This window comes from Pinus tabuliformis, chromosome Q (genome assembly GCF_031772625.1).
Source record: "Pinus tabuliformis cultivar Carrire ecotype Pingquan chromosome Q, CPIR1, whole genome shotgun sequence".
Classification (NCBI taxonomy): domain Eukaryota; kingdom Viridiplantae; phylum Streptophyta; class Pinopsida; order Pinales; family Pinaceae; genus Pinus; species Pinus tabuliformis.
In genome coordinates this window covers 106,438,778-106,454,658 of record NC_142296.1, presented here as the reverse complement: position 1 = coordinate 106,454,658, position 15,881 = coordinate 106,438,778, and positions in this window count along the sequence as shown.

The following is a 15,881-nucleotide window of genomic DNA, read 5'->3' as shown; positions in this document are numbered from 1 at the left end:
GGAATGTGATGCTTCAGGAAATGGAATTGGTGCTGTTCTAATGCAAGATGAAAGACCCATTACTTTTGAAAGTTGTCCAATCAAGTGGAAGTTTTTAAGCAAAGTTATTTATGAGAAGGAAATGTTGGCAATACTCCATGCACTTAAAAAATGGTGACCTTACCGAATGGGAAGACTCTTCAAGGATGAGGATATGGAAGCATTGTTTTGTGCTATTTCTATTATCCAACCATATTGGATAAACGAAGCAAGGGATGAATGGAAGAAGGACGAAGAAGTATGGCCACTTATTCAAAAGTTGCAAAAGATCCCAATTCAAACAATATTGCCAGAAATTGAAGAGGAAGGAAAAATCATATTGGAACCTGGAGCAGTCACAGAAACAAGAACCTGACAGCTACGAAATCGATCAATTTCAGAGTATCTCATCAAGTGGAAGAACTTACCTGTTGAAGATTCCGCATGGGAGGACAAGAATTTTATACAGAAGCATCAAGAACTACTCAAGCGTTGAGGACAATGCCTTCTGTAGGAGAGGAGCATGTTAGGCCCCTATACTACTAGTGTAACCCCTTATTGTTATTAGTACAACCCACTTATTATATTGATGTACCCATGTAGTGCCCATATTGTTACTATTTTGCCACATAGAAGCCCACTATTGTTATTATTGTGCCCTTACATTATTATTGTTATGTCGGCTTTGATTATGTTATGACCCCTTAGACTCCTATATATAGAAAGGAGGTATTTTCATTTGTATCATCCAAGAATTGTTCATTTATGTAATGTAAAGGAGGTTGCCCCCTCGAAGAGGCTGAATTCTAAGGCATTGCTCTATCTTTTCTATCTTTTCTTGAGCTGGTTTCATAACACAAATGATAACTCAAACATTCAAGCATTCATATATAAATAACTGAACATAAATATCACCTTAACACATAAGCATAAATCATTAAGAGATAAGAGTGCCATTGATAACATTTATACTCATGAGATTCAGCAATAATGATTTATCTCTTCCTAATTCAACATCTTTTAAGAGTACAAAAGTGCATTTCAGTAGCCGACATTAAACACAGATATCAATAGATCTTGTTCCATTCATTCATCAAAACCTCCTCCGAGGGTGTAGAAGTGCATGTTCTAAGGAAAAGTTTTTGACAAATTTCAAGACCCTTCTCTAAATGCATGAGAGGGTTTGAAATACTACTAGCTAAATCCTAAAAATAGTCTATTACAAAAATATAGGAGGAGGTTTAAATGACCATCCTCATCTAAGGCAAAAATAAATAAAAAATAAAACTGAATCTGGAAATTAACTATCTATGTATCTATTCTCTGTGGTCGCAAGCATTCATCATTGGCTTGAGGAGAGTTGGTTGGCCGACCTCTGATTTTAGTTGCCCTACGAAAATAGAATCGGCAAGTGCTGGTGCTATCTTCTCGGAAGAGTTAGTAAGGCATTTGAAATTCATGCATTGACTGTGCGGTTTAACCAAGTACTACTAGTAAGAATCCAAATTCAACTTGGTTAACTTCTTGATGGACTTTGCTCTTTCTTCAGCCTCTTGTCTCCATCTTGTCTACAGATGCTAAATCAAATGATCAAAAATTTACATACCACTTAAAGATATCCCTAATAAATACCACTGGTTTTTAGAGCTCGGAAACTGCCTCCGTTTCTCGATCCTGGCTTCCCTGGTGATAGTTTTCGCTTCTTGCGCATTTTTGTTAGAGGATATATAAATCTTAAATTTTGTGGAGTGAACGACCCAATGAGTTCTTGGCTCTGAGTCTTAAATTGTATGTCTGTTATGTCAGAACTATCCAGTACCGATTTGACCATGTCCGTGTATGGAAGAATCTTGGGTCTTCCCGCTATCTGGTGCAAGAATGAACATGCAAGTTCTGTAATCAATGCCTCAGATGACCCACGTGAGTCTGGAGTTGCTTTAACCTCCATTACTCTAGGATTTTCTTCTTCGAGTAAACTGTACATGCCTTCCCAAGTAGTTATGTCGGCGTCTCTGTTATAGGTGGTGTCTGTGTATAAGGGCGTCATTTCTTTGTCTTCAGAAATCGGAGCTTTTCCCTTCTTTCCCATTATACTCTGAACATTGCTATGTATACCTTTCTGTTTTCCGCTCCTATAATTTACAAATAAGGAAAGAGTAATGATAAGAAATAAGGTGACGAGAAAGCTTTTAATGCTGAAATCATATAAAATATACCACCCTACGTGAAATGACCTTTCGATCAGATCTAAACCTTATCTCATTAATGATCATCAACTAGCACATTAAATTAACATTAATGCGCATAACTTGACATGGGATTACGAAAAAAACTTGTTTGAATGATGAGCCTTGCAGATCTACGATAAAGCGATTTTACGATTTGCTTCGCAATATCGCAGATCACAATATCGTTAATCCGTTGTGTTTAACAATCATCTATCACCACATGTTTCTGCGAGATGCGTTATCACGTATCGCCGGGTTGAGGTATTTTACCTTAAGTGATACTTGAGGCATATGAAAACTGCGATGTGCGATGAGCTTCTTCGGTATGGAATCTCACATCGCGATTTCACAATCTTAGTAATTTGCTTATATGGTGTCATCCATTACCTTTTTGTGATGCAACACTTTATTATTGAGAGAACGAGTTTGTTCGAACTTATCATAAAACTTAAGTCCTTTTGGATTTTTTTCGGGTGTTCTCCTAAGTTTATGATAGTAAGATTTATTCAAAAAGGGAATATAAGTGCTAATTTATTTTTTATTTTTTTAGAGAAGGGTCCCCACTTATTTAGTATTAGTAATAAAACTAAATAAGAAGGGGGGTTGTTGCTGGCCACAACACTAACCAAAGATTGAAAAATTTTCCATGTTTACCCTTTTCCTGTCTTCTAGAATTCCATTTGACTACTAGATCTCCTTAATTAAAATATTTTTCACTATCCTTTTTATCAAACATGGTCCTCATATTGTCTTGGTATTGTTGTATCTTAACCTGCACTTGTTTCTTTTCCTATTCAATCTCAATAAGTTGATGTATTATCCTTTTAAAATCGTATGATTCCTCATAAGAGTTTTCCAAAAACATCATAAAATGAAATTCCAACTGTGTTGGAAAATTTGCATCAGTACTGTAAACTAACTAGAAAGGATATTTACCAGCTGATCTCTTTGCAGAAACCCTGTTAGCTAGAAGGGAAAATTTTAGATGAACATCCCAACTCATTTTCTGATTTGCTAATACCTTCTTAATTAGCCTAACAAGACGTTTGTTTGAGGATTCAATTAATCCATTTCATTGATGATAATATGATGTAGAATGATTAAGAGAAATATGTGTTTTTTGAAAAAATTCAATCATTTTAATTGAGTTGAAAGCTTGAGAATAACTATGATGATTTCTCTTGGTTAGCAAAATCTAGACAAAACATTTTCCTATAAACAATTAATTACCATTGTATCAGTTGTAGATCTTGTTGGAATTTCCTCCACCCACTTAATAAATTAATATGTAATAGTTAAGATCCATTTATGTTGATTACTAGATGGTGGGTGTATCTCTCCAATGAAATCCAAACCCCACTAAACAAAAGGAGCTTCCACTGAGATTTGAATTAATGGTAGAGATGATCATTTTTATTTTCCTACAAATATTTGGCAACGAACATAGCTTCAAAATTTAGCACCAACCTAAGAAAACAATTGCGGCCAATAAAATCTTTCTCTTAAAAATTTATGTGCAGTAGTTCTCCAAGCATAATGTACTCCACATGCCCTTTCATGAAATTCATCAATTACAATATTTATCTCATCTTTTGTTAGACAAAAAAAGAACATACTCATGGCATCTTTCCAATATAAATTTTCAATGACAATATAAAATTTTATTTCCTGGAGTTTAAGATATCTTGCCTAACTTCTATTTAATTCTGGCCCAACACTGAAAATTTCGAAGAAAGGAAAAAATGTCTTTATACCTTTAAGAAGAAGAAAATTTGTCTTTTACTTTTAGAGAAGGTTTTTGTGTATTATTCTCTGAAGAAGAATCTATAACCTAAATAATAGAATTGATGCCCAATATTATACAATTAGATTCAGTTAACATCTTAGTCAATCCTTGACCCTTTACAACTTTGGTTGGTTGAATATCCAAGTCAAATTCTTGACTATTAGCAATCCACTTGCCTCTCTTGCCATCACTATCTCCCTAAGTTAAAATTATTTTCATTGTGTTGTTTGGCGCATATGAAATTATCTTTGAATGTAATACATAAGTCCTAAAAGACTTAAGATATTGAACAAGAGCATATGCTTGTTTTTTAGTAATGTCATAGTTTAACTCTACATCCCTCATTGTTTTGATGAAAAAAATTATTGGTTGTTCAAAATCGTCCTCATTTTTTTGAAATAATACGCAGCTAATGTCAAATAAGAAGTAAATGAAAATATACTGAAGGCATTACCATAATATGGACTGGCAAGGACTTGGGATTTTGTGACTGCCTCTATAATCTCGAAAAAAGATAACTTTGACTGCATTGTCCACCTGGCCTCCTGATATTTCTTAAGCATGTTTGTTATAACTTTCACTATGTTTGCATAATTCGGAATAAAACTTCTTAGGGAATTAATCTTACCTAAAAAAGATTGTATTTCCTTATTATTTATGGGCATAATTATAACCTAAATTGTAGACACTCTTTGTGGATCTACTTTAACTCCTTCCTTAGAAACAAAGTGTCCTAAAATCTTTCCTTATTTCATGGAAAAAATGATTGTTTAGGATTAAGTGAAATCCCAAATTTCTTGCATTTATAAAATGTTTGTCAAAATGCTTCAAATGTTTTGAATCTGAGTTAGAGAAAATAGTAATATCATCAATGTATATTACAATGAACTTGTTATTTTCACCCAAAAAAAAAATCAGATCCATGGCTCTCTAAAAGGTTTCCCTATCATTCATTAAGCCAAAAGGCATATTTGCATACATGAAAGTGCCCCATGATGTAGTGAAGTTGTCTTACACTAATATTTATCCTATACTACAATTTGATTGTAGCATAAAAAACCATATAGCATAGAGATTATGGCTACTCTAGTTACCTTTTCTAGAAGAAAATCCATCTCAGGAAGGTAGTAATTATATTTAGGATATGCTCTATTTAAGTTCCTGAAATACACACATAACTTGATTTCTCCATTCTTTTTTCTCACAAGAACTAGGTTAGCAATCCATTCAAAATATCTTAATGGTACAATGATTTTAGCATCTAATAGAATTTTCACTTTAGTTTACATTATAGGAAGAAAAATAGGATTAACGTGCATAAGATTCCATATAAAATGCTTGAAACCAAGCTTCAAAGATATATTGTGTTGAATAATAGAGGTATCATAGGTTTTTAAATCATCACATTTCCAAGCAAATACATCAATCTACTTCTTAAGAAAACCTATGTACTTTTCTTTGACGTCCAGTAGGAATGCCTCAGTAATCTTGATATACTTAGGTTCTTTTGTTGTTCCAACATTGTAATCATGTATGTATTTTCGCTGATGCTTGATAGATGCAATGGTAGGAACATCATTCTGATCAAAAATATTCTCTAACAGTACGAGTCCCCTGGGAATAAAATTGCTTGACAATAGTATTATTTTATGATCTGAAATTGTATTCCTCAATTATAAACAATGATCTAAAATATCTTCTTCATTTTCTTAATCTAATTCCTGATCAATATAAGAAGATGGGAATTCATCACTGACTTCCATAAAACTTTTTTTTCTCATCATATTCAAACACTTGTCAATTTCTAACATTATCAAGAATCAATAACTTGTGTATTACTTCAGCCTGATATTGTAATTGAGAATTCATTGGATCCTTAAAAGTACTAGTTGACACAAGCAAAGAATCAATTGAAAATTTATCTTCTCTTGGAATAACAATAATATTAAAAGCTTGAAAAAAAAATTCAATACAGTCCCATAATTTATTCCTATATGACCTAAGCCTTGGGTTCTTATTCTGATAGATATTTTGTTAGAATGTGAGTCCCTAGACAATCACAAAGTTTGAAAATACAATTGTTATGACTTATAATTCTTATCTTGATTAGACTTGTGATGATCCACTAATGAGTAGTTAGTGTGATCTATATCTATATCTAAAATATCTATAAGGTCATGTGATGTATTATAAATTCACATTTTTATATCAATACAAGGGATTTAAGCCTTTTCTGCCACATTTCTTGTATGGAATCACTATTACCAATTCTTAACATGGTATCAAAGCCATGGGAAGCGATGATATGAGAGATTGATATTACCAATGCCATATCAAAGCGAGGATATGTGAGATTATGAAAATATGAAAGTTGGTTTTTCTTGCCCTGCTTGATAGTTTTTAGGGGTCTCATAATTTTTTTATTTCTTTCATATATAAATAAGGGTTTATATTTTAGTTGTGAATTAGCAAGGTCTCTCACCTTCTTGTTGTAGGAAACATTGAATATTGTACTTTTGGTATTTGTGGATATGTAGATCGATCAGTTGAATTTCTCAGATCCACTACTACATGGCATAAATCTAACAAATCTGAAGACATGAATGTAAATTGAATATGCCTTACATATCCTCAATTGCATGGAGCATTACTAACAATGGCACTAGTGAAACCTTTGTGGATAATTAAGGGACGACTCTGAGCTATATTGTGGACCTTGAATACATGATATTTTTCACAGCATTTGAAATGCTCGCATCCTTATCGACCCCTTCGATCTTTGATTCATATCATTTTTTGTACACCCCAATAATAGCAAATAGTATCTAGGATTGGAGCATATTCTTGGAATTCCTTATAAATGTGGCATGCAAGTTCCTATGTTGGAGATAAGATGACTGCCAAGGAGTACGATCCATGCCCATTTTTACAATTGTGCTGAATAATTTTGTCCAAGATTAGGATTCCAAAGGTATGATTATTTCTAGTTCCTAACTTGCCACAACCAATCATGTCACGACCTTGCATTGTTTTTTCCAACAATTTTTATGAATGTGGAATAGTTTGGCAATACCATGCTCAACAAGAGAATTAATAATTTCTTCATCAATAGTGAGTTTGGAAACATCAAACCATTCATCATCATCATCAATTTTCTTTTTGGCTCCAAATTTTTTATCATAGTAGTCACATTTCAAATTTGAGTCATCTCAACCCTATTACGTCCAAGACGTGTGTCACTAATCCTCTGTGACTGCATATTCCACTAACAACTAGGAACCTACACTACAACTAAATGTTCTGACTAGAGAATGGAATCCTCTCAGCGAGTTGATATTATAATTAATGATTTTAGCTCTCTTAGTGTTGTGTTGAATTAATGGATAAAAGCATTTATCTCCAACTCACTGTGTTCATGATTTAAAATCATGGCATAATTTTGAGTCCTCCTGATGTTTGAGAGTGCAGAGATAAGGTGTAACTTCTGCAAGAATCAAAATAGGTGTTTGACATCAGTAATCAGTCATGCTTGGTGAGCTTCGGTTCTCTAACAAGATTCATGAACATAAAAATTCATGTGGGAGAAATCTGAGAATACACACTTAGATCGTGTGCCCATTCAACTGGGAACTATGGAGTATTGTCAACATATAAGTGGGAACTGGAACGATGCCTTTTGTATTATGTAACAGGGATTTTCAGCCTCTGAGTATTGGAAAATTTGATACCCATTTCGTTATCTCAATATTGTTATCTCCTCAAATCCCAAGTACCATAAGAAGCCCTTGAAAACCCTCACAAGTGAGCTTTAAAGATACCTATTTTTCTTTTTCTCACATGTCAGATATCCATTCAATGGTGTAGAATTACTCAATCTCAATATGTATCTAATCAATCTCTCATGAAAAAAGCATTGGTAAACGTAGAGTCGAAAGGACACACATCACATTTGGATGTAAAGTTAGTGTCTTTGTGGGGGGCTACAAGTTGAGATATTGCAAGTGCAAGACATGTGTTTGATTCTGCCTTTTTATGCCCAAGACTCAAATCAATTGTATAAGCTTGGAAAATATCACATTACTACTTTGGTTGTTGGAATTGGTGGTGAAGTTAGTCAGAATGTAAGATCCATTGGATTTAGATTTTTAAATACACTGACTTATACAACAACTACAAAAGGAGGTTCGATACAACACTTGTGCACTCAGCAAGGAGGAAACTATGTAAGGTTTATGTGAACACTTTGGGCTGAAAAGATAAACCTCCAAACAAATCACATCCAAATTTTGGTTGTGTTGTTGTTTACGGTAGTTCACATGTGTCGTGCAACATATAGGTAGCTGGCCACTTTCAAATTACCAATTTTCACCCTATTACACTACTCTCAACACCATTGGAATAAAAGATTAAGGGAATTTTTAATCAATTTATCTCTTCATTGGAATTAAATTAGTTATATTATCCTTCACAAAGAGTGAAAATAACACCAATGGGAATTTGGGATGTTCATGTGTGATTATTTAAAAGTAAATGGGCTTATGCTTTCTCTTCAAAAGAAAATTAATCTTAAGTAATTAAGATCCAATTGTAAAAAAGTGGGGGATCCATTGTTGGTAGTGTTTAAGAGTTGGATCCAACTCAAACTTTAAACAGTGGGATTAAAGGCACTTCTTGTGTTTCAATGCCATCATATTTGTGATGCTCCTTTTTCTTGTTTAACACATTATTTAAAGGATTATTATATTATAATGGTATATTACAAATTATATTAATGAGAGTGCAATTTGTTTGTAAAAATTGAAGGATAAATCATTCAAATGTATAAAAGGTAAAGTCCCAAATCCTTTTAAAGTTAAATGGGAAAGTAATCATCAAGACCACCTTGAAATTGGATAAGGGGGTCTAAGGTTAGTTTCTTTTGGAGGTCAAAGGCCAAGTGAGTGATCTTATTTTCATCATTAATTCATTGTAAAAATACTTTAGAGTGCATGATCGGTAGTACCCGACACGCTAAGGTGACATAAAAATCAAGCAAGTGTGATCAAAGGAACAAGTGTAAGCAAGCGAGTACAAGTGAGACAGTGAGTGAGTACAAGTGAGAAAGAGAGTGTGACAAGTACACATGAGCAAAGAAGCAAAGTGCTTACTAAATGCCTCTCAAGAAATTAAACATTTGCAAGAGCGCAAACATGAATTGCATAATAAAATTATAGTACTTGAATGGAAATTGTAGCAAAACCAAACCATAATTGATAAAATGGCTAACACACTAGCATCTACAAAATATCTTCAAAAAGAAATAGATATGAAGGGTCAATTTCTTGATGCACTTCAAACCAAATTAAGAGAAAAGCAGGGCCAAATTGATGATGTGATTGATGATATGATCAAATTCCAGTAGTGTCTATAGTGAAGGTAGATGCAATTTGTGATATAGAAGATCTAATAGAAAAGCTCAATACATCTTTTGATATACATGAATTCATATGGATAGTTGATGCAAGTTGTGGCACAAAATATGTGATGCAACATGTGATACAGAGGACCTTATTCAAAAGTTTGGTGTAGCAAGTGATACAATTGAACTAATAAAAAAGTTAATGGAATATAGGTGATTAATGCTCAGTGTGATACAAATGGTTTGATGGAATCAATGAATGAAGAAAAAAAATTTGCAACAATAGTAGAAGAAGGAATTGTGAAGAGGACAAATAACAACAAAATGATCTTTCAAGGATGGTTGTCAGACCTTGGGAAGAAATCTCATTCAACAAAAAATGGTATGGATTAGGATACAAAAAATATGATAGATTTTATATTCTAGATTACTCCAAACCAATTCAGTTTGAGTGCATGATTCCTTCAAGATATTTAGCATTTTGTTAAAAAGCACCAACATTGCAAAAGAGATGGTCATATGGAGAGCCATTGTTTTAATCTCCATCCTTGTATTCATTGTGGGAAGATAAATCACCTATTAGAAAGATATTGAAAGCATAAGAAAGCTAAGAAATTAATCCATTTTGGATGGATAAATTCTTGGAGGTGGAATCAAGAAGCAAAGAAGTTGCCTAAGTCATACAGTCTGGTCAAGACAAAGGCAAAGACAAATTTTCCAGAAGAAAGGAACAAACCAAAAAAAATCGAAACAGTTATTCCAAAAAAAAAGATGGTACTCTCCACACCTTAAGGAGGGGAGAACAATGATAAAATAAACTCTCCTACACCTTTAAATGGGTGATTAAATTGATCAATTGAAGTTGGTTAGTGCTCATCCAAAAACCACCACATTGTTGGAAGCATATCAATTAGTCGTCATCCAAAAACCACCACATTCTTGGAAGCATATTGGTTAGTGATCATCCAAAAACCACCACATTATTGGAAGCATATTGGTTAGTGGTCATACAAAAACCACCATCTTATTCAAAGCAAATTGGTTAGTTTTCACCCAAAAACCGCCAACTTATTCAAATAAAGTTGGTTAGTGGTCATTCATAAACCACCACATTATTCAAAGTAGTCTGGTAAGTGGTAAACCAGAAACCACCAATTTCCATGGAACATGGTTAGTGGCTAACTAGAAAAACCACCACCTAAAGAATCCAAAGCCTTGACCTATATCCTTCCATAATTAACTATTGCAAAACTTCTCACCTTACACCTGACGAGAGGAACATCAAATATTAGGCTTTAAGTTTCAAAGTCTTATCAGTCAAATTTCAATTAGCACTTAATCAATCTACAACCATTCAATGGAAATGTTCAGACATAGCAGCAATTCACTTCCATATATTCATATATCGGTAGTTTTTAAGGAAAATCTTCATCGAAGCTTAGTTCAACAGTTTTAGGTTGAAAATGAAAAAATGAATTGGTACATGTGTTGTAAAATTATTCATACTTGTGATTGAGGGGGTGAATGTTAGACAATCAGTCCCTAGACAATAAAAAATTCCAAGAATACAATTGTCAGGACTTGTAATTCTAATCTTGATGAGGTTTTATGATGATCCACACACTGATGAGTTGTTAGTGTGACATAAATCTATACATAGAAGATATAAAAGGTTAATTGATGTATTATAAATTCACATATTTCTCACCTACTTTCCCACCAATTTAGAATCACCAAAAACTGCAAGATCAATAATTTTGAGTTTTTAGTAGTTTCATGTCCTAGAATAAGAGCCTCATAATCTGCTACATTATTTGTGACCTCAAATTCTATCTTAAATGTCATATTAATAGTTTCCTTTGAAGGTGAAACTATAACAAATCCACCTCATGAGCCCTCCTTTGAATTAGATCCATCGAAATAAAACTTCCATACTTCATTTGTTGAAAACTCTGATATTTTTACAACTTTGTCTAATGTATTTGGAACATTAAATTGATTATTTACAAATATAATATAACACCCCAATTCTTGATCAACAACATATATTGGATTATTATTTGCGTGTTTGGAATCACTAATCTGAAAAGCAAACTTGGCTTCTCTTTATAGTCTCATGCTCTCCCCTCCAAAAGTTGGAACTATAGCAAAATTCTTGTCCATGTGAAGGCATCCTCCTAATTTGACATACCATGATCTCGATCGGAGCACCCAAAATTTTGGAGGAATATGTGTTACAACTACATTCATAACCATGTTTTTGACAAGAATATCTATTAAAGATACCACCAAATCCTTAATCAAACCAATACATTCCACTTTCTTTCAATCAAAAGAGTAAAGATCATGGTATGGTCTAGTGATTTGTAATTCTAACTTTTCCACTATTGATTTATGCATCAGATTATGTGATGCTCATGTGTCCATCATATAATTATACAAGACAAAATCATGAATTTTTAAAGTGACAAAGAAAGGAGGGACTACTTCATCTCTTTCTTGTACATGGTGTTAGAGCCTAAATCTGCCTTAGGCTGAAGGAAGGCAAAATTCAAGGTAACCACAAACCACGCTCAGTCTGGTAGCTAGCCCTACCAGAACAGGAGAGGGCTCTCTCTGGGTCACGCTCAGTGAAGAATAAACAAATGGGGTCTAAGAATGACTTAAAATGGATACTAATTTTAGGCTAGGTAAATAAATATGAAAGAGGTATTTTGATGAATGACTGAGTTTTCTGGGATGTATGGGACCAAGGAACAGCATGAGCAAAGAATTTAACTCAAAGACGCAGATTATTTCGTGAGGCAAGACAGGCTGAAAGTCTAGCAATTAAATTTGAAATAACATGAAGTGGAGAGACTGTTTAAGAGGGTGAAAAGGGCATAAATACATGAATCCTTTTCAACAGAAGAAAACATAGAACGTGAAAACTTTCCCAAGGTAGAGCAGTAAACTGAATTCTACCTTTTCTTACTTAGAAGCTTTCACTGGAAATGAATATGAATGAACTGTGAAACATAACAACATACATATGAAATAGAAAGAAAATACATTTTCTAAACTCATGCCACAGGAATCTCAAGAACCAGAGCTGCAGCCTTTCGTTAATTCTCTATCAAAATGTACAGTGAGTAATTGAGTTTCTATCCCACAATATCGCAGAAATTCCCACCAACCCTTTACAAATGGGTTTTCATACAATAAATAGACTCTGCCATCAAGAAATGGATCAACCCAAAGTTGGGGAGTTTTTTAAATCGTTACAAACTGGAAATGAAAATCCAACCATTAGTGACAGGTGCAGCGTTACAAAAAAAACAAAACTGTAGCATAGATTTTTTGGGTGACTGCTCGCCTTCCTTTTGCCATTTGGATAGAAGCCAACCTTTAATGAAAATGTTTTTTAAACTTTGCCTTTGATGCCGAGAAAATGTATTTTTAATGAACGGGCTCACTTGGAGAAAATTGCAAATCGAATTCTCGCGGAGCGGAAGTGATTTTGGCCTTTGGGTCTCTGTGCGTCGCGCCGAAAGATGTATGCGTCGTGACACTTTGGAGTGGGTTCTGACGCACTCCTTGGACTCCAAATTGAGCCCAAGTGTGATTTTTGGAAAGCACTGCCTGTCTACCTTCCAACCCAAGTGGAATTTCTGAATTTGGATGCCATTTTCCCCTCTAAAGTTGCAATCTCCCAAGACTACTTCCTGTGTGTCAAAATAGGGGCAGAGAGGTCATTTTTTGGGTGTTTTTGACCTCCTGAGGACTCAAAATTGGCCCAAACTTCTTGGCCACGCACCAACAGTCGTAATTTTCCATGGAAAATCCACAAATATAAACTTTTTGTCATTTAGAGCTCACAGGGAGAAAAAACCTGTTTTTTGTGCAAAAAAATTCAAAATGCAAAAATGTGCTCCAAATCTCTTGAAATTTGGGTTGTACCTTCTCTATCACATGTCATGCTGGACCAAAGAAGCCTTGGCCAAGATTCAGAGCTGATCTTTCTCTTTTTGCCTCTTTTGTCTTTTTGTCACCTTCCTCAATTTCACCTTTAGGCTCCTGATTATCGCCTTGCAGACCTTGTTTCGTGCCATATAATGAAATGCCATGTGTCTCCACAAGTTTTTCTCCTTGTTGACCTTCTCCAACAATTAGACTCGTCTACTAACGTAAGGTCTTTCCACAACCAAAAATAAAAGTTGGAAAGTTGTAATGGAAAATACAACTAAAATCTATTTCCTCGAAGATTCAGATGTACAATAAGCACCAACAATGATCCCTAGTGCCATTCTTCTTGCTAAATCTAAGACTGTGTAATAAATTCTGAGGATCCCAAAAGATTTTGAAGCATGGGTGCAACCGCATTCTCTCCACCATTAGAAGTTAATATTCTATCCCTGCCATTTTTAGCCCTTACATTTTCTATCTGAGGTAACATGACTTTAGATGGTCCTCGCAAATCCTCAGGCAACAAAACAAATCTAATTATAAATGATGATCTCAAATTACTCCTCAGGATTCATACTGCTCTTTTGTTGGGTCCAATTAACATTTTAACTATGTTTTGATACCCATGATCTTTTTGAATTTCTTGATCAATTTCCTTGTATTGCAAAAACACACCCATAATAATAGCAACTGAAATGACAACCAATGCTGACAACAGAATAGCTGTGGGGATACCTAGAAGCAGGGCACCAATAATTATTGCAGCAATTAATCCATCTTTTATGAGAAATGTAGCTGCCTGGCACATACATGGCAGTGCACATATCAACAAAAACATCTCAAATCTTGGTATCACCAGAGCACCAGATTTGGGCCTATCTGTTTGCCATATCCACTTTCTCAATTGCAGAAGTAAAAGAATCAAGATGTGGACAAGCATCAAGCCACCTCCAATGACAATTAACCAGAATATGTTCCTCTTAAACTCCTTCCATCCATCAAAATTGCTTGCCTTCAGGGCAAAGTCTACCACAAGTTTTATCCTCTGCCTTTCAAAAAACAATTTATACTCCATTGGAAGACATGGTTGCCCAAAGATGGAAGAATTTATTCCCAGTTTATGTTCTCTTCTCTACCTGGCTTCTGAAAACAAGTCTTTGTTGCAGTTGCCTAAAATCATTGATTTGTGTCTTGTCTTGTGCTACCAAGGGAAAGAGTGATATGTGGGACTGTGGAGGGTGGAAATAATGAGAGATTAGGGACTGTTAGGATAGGGTTTGGGGTTTTTACATTTGGAAATGTGTGCTAGGGAATTGGGAATAGGAGTTTAGTAATTTTTTAGGATAGGATAGGAGATTAAGGAAAAATGGAATAAGGGAGAAGGGAATGATGGAAAGAAGGGAAAAATGGAATGGAGGGGGAACCTTGGTACCAAAACAATGGATTTGCAACCCTAACAACAATTGGCTTGAGGAATTTTAGAGGTAGGGTTTGAGATTTTTTTTTGCAACCATTAGCATCCATAAACCACCGTGACATGGCACCAAACTTGGATGAAAAGCAATGATGGAAGCCCAACTTACTTGTACAAGTGATGATCCACGAGATTAGGGCAACTTGGAGCAAGTTTTTGAATTTTTTGGTGGTGCGGCACATTGGGCAACTGGCGCGGCACATAGGGAAGGTGTGGCGCATTGGGCTACATTTCTCAGTGCAAAAATACACTGGCGCGGCGCATAGGGAAGGCGCGGCGCATTGGGTTTGAGGCGTGGTGCATAGAGCCTGTGCATAGCACTTTTTGCAGGAGACTTTTGGAAGCCTTTCCGGTGTCCAAATTGGGCGCAAGATAGCGTGTTGGAAAGGTATTTGAGACTACCTTCCAACCAAACCATAATTTTTCAATTTGGAGTTCATTTTCCCTATCAAAGATCAAATATCCCAAGACTGGTCCAAATGTGCCAAATGAGGTTTCCTCAAGGCAGAGTGTTGTTGCAGTCAACTTTTGAAGGTGTTCCTCAACTCCAAATTGAACTCATGATAGTTCATTGGAAGGATATTTGTGTCTAGTTATCATTTTACTCATCAATAAAGTCATTTGGCTAACCAAGATAGGAGAAAACGTGATTTTCCCAAGGTCACTTTAGAGGTGCATCAATTCTCCCGAGGCAATTGTATTTTTGACATTTCTCTAAAACCATGCCACCTGTGTAAAAAGTGAAGGAGGTTTTTCTTCCCTGGCCTATTGTGGACAAAAACCTCTCTCAGTTTTCCCAAAATTCATCTTTTCTTGCTCAGAAACATCATTTGGATGAATTATTGAACCTTCCTCTGGCCTGCAAGTATTATTGAAGCACTTTGAGAACAACAATTTGCAAACCCTAGACCTAATGACCAAGTTGACTCGTTTCTTATCAAGCGATAAAAACAAGATTGTAAATGATTTCAAGACTGTCTTAATGAACTTTAATAAACAGAGCTGAGCCAGCAGGACATGGCATAAGGGATA